The following is a 7,500-nucleotide window of genomic DNA, read 5'->3' on the forward strand; positions in this document are numbered from 1 at the left end:
GGACCTTTGGCTTCATTTGCTTTTTAGAGTGCGGTTGCACTGTGTTGGGGAAGATCCTCTCTGTTTCAGACTCCCAGCCTTATCCCGTGGTTTCTGTTTTTCTGGGGTCTGGTCATTGCCTCTCCTTGTTTCTATGTGACTGTTGGGTCTCTGTTGGTCTGGAGTTCCTTATGCTAGCTGGACAGCTAGATCAGCATACTAATGCACTGTTCCTACTCTGCACTGTAGCAAACCAAGGGTTGCAAGTTGATCCCCGGCGAGGTCTTCTCAGCCTTCATCCTTTTGAGGTTGATATGATGAGCAGCACATTGAGTCCCTTAAGGGGGATTAGCCGCGCTTTACAAGTACATTCATGTTTTCTCCGTGTCTTTCCTTCTCTGTGGAAGATTACGGTAGCTTGTTCCCTTTCTTTAGTAAGTGGCGTGTTGTTTGGAGACCGACTGCTGGGCGATGGTGTCTCCTGGAGGCTGTTGACTCAGTCGAGTCTAGTTCCTGCAGTCTCTAGCAAGGCTTGTGGACTATCTGCGGGTCAATGTCCTTGGGGCTTTTCCTCTTTTTCAAAGTTGTTCTCGGCTATGGACGAAGCAGAATTTTGTTGAGTAGGGGTTTTCAGGCCTGGTGCCCTCAGAATGGGCCGTCTCTTGTACCCTTCCGTTTTTGCATTCAGTGTCCTCTATAGCTTGGATATTGTTTTCCCAAAAGTAATGAATGCAGCTGTGGACTATTTCCATTTATGAAGAAAAACATAAATTATGCTTACCTGATAATTTTCTTTTCTTCAGATGGAGAGTCCACAGCTCCCCGCCCATGTTTTTATGCAGGATGACCGTAATTTTTGTTCTTCTGGCACATTTTCACCTTGATATTTATTCTACTGTTCCTTGTTCCTCTGCAGAATGACTGGGGGATGAGGGGAGTGGGAGGAGTATTTAAGTCTTTGGGCGGGGTATCTTTGTTTCCTCCTGGTGACCAGGTTCTGAATTTCCAAAAGTAATGAATGCAGTTGTGGACTCTTTCCATCTGAAGAAAACAAAATTATCAGGTATGCATAATTTATGTTTTTGCAAAATAATCATATATAAATATTTAAAAATAAAAATAAAATTTTCGCCTATGTAAAAAACATAGAAATGTAAAGTATTCCTAACACCTTCGTGTTTAGCACAAGGGATAACCAGTGGCGGAGCGCCAAAAATAGGAGTCTAAGGGGAGGAGTTATCATGGCTATTGCCCCTCAGTCTTTCGCTCATGCTTTCCAGCTCATCCCATAGATGTACAGTAAGATTGAGATCCGGGGACTGAGCAGGCCAAAGCAGCAAAGAAAAGTCATTGGGGTTGATTTAACAAGGTCCATATCAGCCCCAATGCCTCTGTTCGCCGGAAACAGGAGTTAAGAAGCAACGGTCTTAAGACCGCTGCTCCTTAACTGGTCCGCCTCCTCTTAGGCTGCGGACAGCAATCAACCCGATCAGATACGATCTGGTTGATTAACACCCCCTGCTAGCGGCTGATTGGCCGCAAATCTGCAGGGGGCGGCATTGCACAAGCAGTTCACAAGAACTATCGGTAGTCAGCGATGTCGGGTGGGCATGATTCACCACAGCGAATCATGTCTGCCCGCCATTTGAAGCCTCCTATAGTGATGCAGGCTTTGTGCACCAGTGCATTATCCTGTTGGAAAAGCCATCTGCCTGAGGATAAACTGTTAATATGAACGAATGCACTTGGTCAGCAATGATGTTTATGTACGGTGTGGTATTCAGACGTGAATCTAGGGGTATCAATTAACCCAACGTGTGCCAGAAAAACATTCCTCACACCATAACACCGCCCCCACCAACTTGCACAGTTTTCATCAGACATGATAGGTCCATAGATTCATGCTGTTTTTGCCAAATCCAGAGCCTGCCATCAACATCACACACTAGGAACTTCGACTCGTCAGACCAAGGAACCTTTTACTAGTATTCAATGGTCCTGTGCTGCTGTTGTTGTGCCCACAGAAGGCATGCTTTCTTCTTTGATAACAATGGTGCCTGACGTGGCTTCCAGTTGTTGTATCCCATCAAAGACAAGGTGCGGCTAGTGGTGCATTGCACTATGTTTTTCTCCGCACCAAGGTTGAATTCAGATGGGATTTGCAAAATTGTGGCCTGTCTGTTTGCTTGCACAAGTCTAGCCATCCTCCTCTGACCTCTCTCATCAACAAGCATTTTTCTTCCACAGGACTGAGGCTGACTGGATGTTTTTTGTTCATTGCACCATTCTCAATAAACCCTTGAATCTGTTGTATGTGAAATGTTCAGGAATACTACTTCCATTTCAGATACGCTTTTGTCCAGCAGGTCTTGCACCTTTTTTATTGGTGGATGAATTTATACACCAATCAGCAAGAACAACCCAGGTTGTTCACATAAAATGGGCCGGCATCTAAACTTACATTCTTGCATTTCAAATAAAGATACCAAGAGAATGAAGAAAATGTAATAATAAGAGTAAATTAGAAAGTTGCTTAAAATGTCATGCTCTATCTGAATCATGAAAGAAAAATTTGGGTTCAGTGTCCCTTTAAGCAATCATCTAAATTATATCACTAGTATTTTATGTGCTTGTGTTGGGTGGATTGGAGTAGGTGGAGCTATGCAAACCATACATAGGTGTACCTCTGATGCAAAATGTGTGTCTGGATTTTTTTCAGATGTTGGCAACTAATTGGCAATTTAAAATAATAAAGCATGTATCTAACTTAAGTTTGACAGGTTTGAAGGTGTTTTGTTTCCATCATCTGTCTATCTATCTATCTATCTATCTATCTATCTAGATGAGTAAATAGTTTATTTACTTTTAGTTTGCTTATTGACTTTCCAAGTGAAAAAATACACTTGAGAATTCTTTGCTGCATTGGAAACAATGTAGAGGCTTTTTGTGGGGGAAAAACAAGTCTTCTGACTTGTCTAGATTTGCTAATGGGTTACAAAATGAGTTACTCTCTCTACATTTTGTGCATAGTGGAGGAATTTAATCTCACTTTTCCCCTCCCAATATTTTTAAATTTTGTTAGTTTTTCGCTAGGAAATCTACTTCACCCAGCAGTGATTCAAGCTACTCCCAGCTGATGAGTGGCAACAACCACAAAACGGCTGTACTGGGATGGTTCGGAATCACTGTACTAACCCTAGCTAAGCTTAAAAGCTGTGTACACAGCAATGCTATAAATAAAAGGGAGTCTGCTTACAAGCCGATTGAAGTTAAAACGTAAAGCATTGGGAACCTCATGTGCATAGCTTACCCAGAATCCTTTGCTGCATTGGAAACAATGTATCTACAAGTTTTCCGTGGGAAAAAAAAGTCTTCCTACTTGTCTAGATTTGTTGAAGGGATACACCAATTTTCATATAACTGCAGGTAATAGACACTACTATAAAGAAGAATATAAACAGATACTGATCTAAAAACCAGTATAAAACCTTTTAAAAACTCACTTAGAAGCTCCCAGTTTAGGAGTGTTGAGAAGGTTAGGCTGGGACACCCACTGAAAGGGGCTGTGAAGGCAGGAAAAGCGGACACGCCCCTCCCCCCCTCCCATGCATATGAAAAGACTCATTACACCAGTGCTTTCCAAACTGTGTGTCGGGACACACTAGTGTGTCGGCAGCAGTGTGTAGGTGTGTCCCTGCTTTAGCAGAAATTTTTTAAAATGTAATTTAAAAATTTTTTTTTTGGGTTTCTGACTTTCCGCCTGCCTGCTATGCATATCACATGGTTGACACGTGATTGATACCTAGGGGGTCACAGATCATCTTAACTTATTGGCGCAGCTCAGTGCGAACTGAAACTATTCCCATTGGTGGCTTTGGCGGCACATTGTCTCCTGACTGCACGTGTAGTCTCCATAATTGGCTCGTGACTGCATGTGTAGTCAGTGAGTGGGACAGCAGTGCGGGCAGTAGTCAGTCGGACTCACCGAGCTCTGAGGGCGGCAGCTTAAACGCTAAGCTGAAGTCAGAAGTCAGTGGGGGTTTTTTTGCAGCTAGCTCCCAGTAGTGCATTGCTTCTTCTGCTCTTGATATATGGATAGGAAGGAGAAGCTTAAAAATGCTTGATGATGAAATGTGAGTGTCTTTATTTAATATTCCACCAAATATTCAGAAACTGTGTTCATCCCATCAACCTCATATACATCCCATTAAAATAGTAAGTAGCTATTGGTGTTATTAAACTTTTTTTTAATTCTTGCACATACTTACTTACTGTTACTTGTAAATACATTTCGTTATTATATAATTTATGTATGTGTCCGTATCTCTTAAAACAAGTTACTTTAACCTCCTGTTTGCCAGTACAACTGAATTACTGTGTCATGAAATGATATAGGTCTAAAAAGTGTGTCGCCAACATGAAAAGTTTGGAAAGCTCTGCATTACACAACCAGGAGTCTGTAGACATTAGTATACATCTAAAACTTTGGGGCTTGGTTAGGAATCTGAACATTAGCATAGTTATTTAAAAATATGCAAAACTATACATTTTTACAAAACCACTCCCAGATGGGCTATATAAATGGATCATCTACAAAACATTTATGCAAAGAAAAATCTAGTGTTCAATGTCCCTTTAATGGGCTACACAATGCGTTATTCTCTTTATATTTTGTGCATAGTGGAGGATTTTAATCTTACTTTTTGCCTCCACATAATTTTAAATATTGTTGATTTTTGCAAGGAAATCTACTTCTCCCAGCAGTGATTCAAACTTCTCACAGCTGATGAATGGCAAACACCACGAAACGGCTGTACTGGGATGGTTCTGAATAAAATTCAAATCTGTCCTGTGTTTTTAGGTTTTGATAGATATATTTATACTAAAAGCTTATTATAAAGTGTGACCTTTTGGATATCAGGTTGTAGTAGTCATAGTGAGAAGGGATATTTGAGTAAATTCGTGTTTTTGTGACTACTAAGAGTTGACTTACTGACAGAATGAATTTTGGGTGAATTCATGTATAAGCTTTCTGAATAGGTAAATGTAAGGACAAACTTAAGCAAGTTTTCTTTTTCCCCCACACTAATGCATAGCTTTTGATTTTAACTATTGAATATAATTGAAAACATAAAATCTATTTTATATGCCTTGTTTTGGCCTATAAAAAAATCTCCATGGAAAATTATTTACAAGTTACTAACTTCCATAGACTGATACTGGCTTAAAAAACGATCTTTGGACTTATATCCCCCATTCCTATCCATAAGTGTTTGATATGCAGACAAAACGTGCAGCTTGGACAATTTTTGGCTTCATTTTCTAAGCCATGCCAATTCACTTGAATAGCTGCCATTTGAATTAGCAAAACATCTACAGGGAGTGCAGAATTATTAGGCAAGTTGTATTTTTGAGGATTAATTTTATTATTGAACAACAACCATGTTCTCAATGAACCCAAAAAACTCATTAATATCAAAGCTGAATAGTTTTGGAAGTAGTTTTTAGTTTGTTTTTAGTTATAGCTATTTTAGGGGGATATCTGTGTGTGCAGGTGACTATTACTGTGCATAATTATTAGGCAACTTAACAAAAAACAAATATATACCCATTTCAATTATTTATTTTTACTAGTGAAACCAATATAACATCTCAACATTCACAAATATACATTTCTGACATTCAAAAACAAAACAAAAACAAATCAGTGACCAATATAGCCACCTTTCTTTGCAAGGACACTCAAAAGCCTGCCATCCATGGATTCTGTCAGTGTTTTGATCTGTTCACCATCAACATTGCGTGCAGCAGCAACCACAGCCTCCCAGACACTGTTCAGAGAGGTGTATTGTTTTCCCTCCTTGTAAATCTCACATTTGATGATGGACCACAGGTTCTCAATGGGGTTCAGATCAGGTGAACAAGGAGGCCATGTCATTAGATTTTCTTCTTTTATACCCTTTCTTGCCAGCCACGCTGTGGAGTACTTGGACGCGTGTGATGGAGCATTGTCCTGCATGAAAATCATGTTTTTCTTGAAGGATGCAGGCTTCTTCCTGTACCACTGCTTGAAGAAGGTGTCTTCCAGAAACTGGCAGTAGGACTGGGAGTTGAGCTTGACTCCATCCTCAACCCGAAAAGGCCCCACAAGCTCATCTTTGATGATACCAGCCCAAACCAGTACTCCACCTCCACCTTGCTGGCGGGAGTCGGACTGGAGCTCTCTTCCCTTTACCAATCCAGCCACGGGCCTATCCATCTGGCCCATCAAGACTCACTCTCATTTCATCAGTCCATAAAACCTTAGAAAAATCAGTCTTGAGATATTTCTTGGCCCAGTCTTGACGTTTCAGCTTGTGTGTCTTGTTCAGTGGGGGTCATCTTTCAGCCTTTCTTACCTTGGCCATGTCTCTGAGTATTGCACACCTTGTGCTTTTGGGCACTCCAGTGATGTTGCAGCTCTGAAATATGGCCAAACTGGTGGCAAGTGGCATCTTGGCAGCTGCACGCTTGACTTTTCTCAGTTCATGGGCAGTTATTTTGCGCCTTGGTTTTTCCACACGCTTCTTGCGACCCTGTTGACTATTTTGAATGAAACGCTTGATTGTTCGATGATCACGCTTCAGAAGCTTTCCAATTTTAAGAGTGCTGCATCCCTCTGCAAGATATCTCACTATTTTTGACTTTTCTGAGCCTGTCAAGTCCTTCTTTTGACTCATTTTGCCAAAGGAAAGGAAGTTGCCTAATAATTATGCACACCTGATATAGGGTGTTGATGTCATTAGACCACACCCCTTCTCATTACAGAGATGCACATCACCTAATATGCTTAATTGGTAGTAGGCTTTCGAGCCTATACAGCTTGGAGTAAGACAACATGCATAAAGAGGATGATGTGGTCAAAATACTCATTTGCCTAATAATTCTGCACACAGTGTAGAGTTGTGTACATGACATTACTAAGTCATCAACACATTTTTGCTTATGATTAGGTGAACATACAAATACATGTGTTAATGGTGTTATTGCAAGATTTACAATGATTTTTATGAATTTGTGTTTACAGAAGTAAAATGTAACCATCCACTAGTAAATTACTAAAAGAAAGGTGATATATTGTTGTCACTATAGAATTTGTGGTGATGTTTAGCTGCATAATCGTAATCAGAGAAAATGGAAAAGCAAGTTATAGTGCCAGCCACACAACACATTTTAACATATTAAAGGGACAGTCTACTCCAGAAATGTTATTGTTTCTTACCCATTCCCCAGTTTTGCATAACCAACACGGTTGTATTAATATACTTTTTACCCCTGTGATTACCTTGTATCTAAGCTTCTGCAGACTGCCCCCTTATTTCAGTTCTTTGACAGACTTGCATTTTAGCCAATCAGTGCCTTCTCATACGTAACTCCACAGGCGTGATCACAATGTTATATATATGGCACACATGAACTAACACCCTCTAGTTGTAAAAAAACTGTCAAATGCATTTAGATAACCTTCAAGGGCTTAGAAAT

This window comes from Bombina bombina, chromosome 2 (genome assembly GCF_027579735.1).
Source record: "Bombina bombina isolate aBomBom1 chromosome 2, aBomBom1.pri, whole genome shotgun sequence".
Taxonomy (NCBI): Eukaryota; Metazoa; Chordata; class Amphibia; order Anura; family Bombinatoridae; genus Bombina; species Bombina bombina.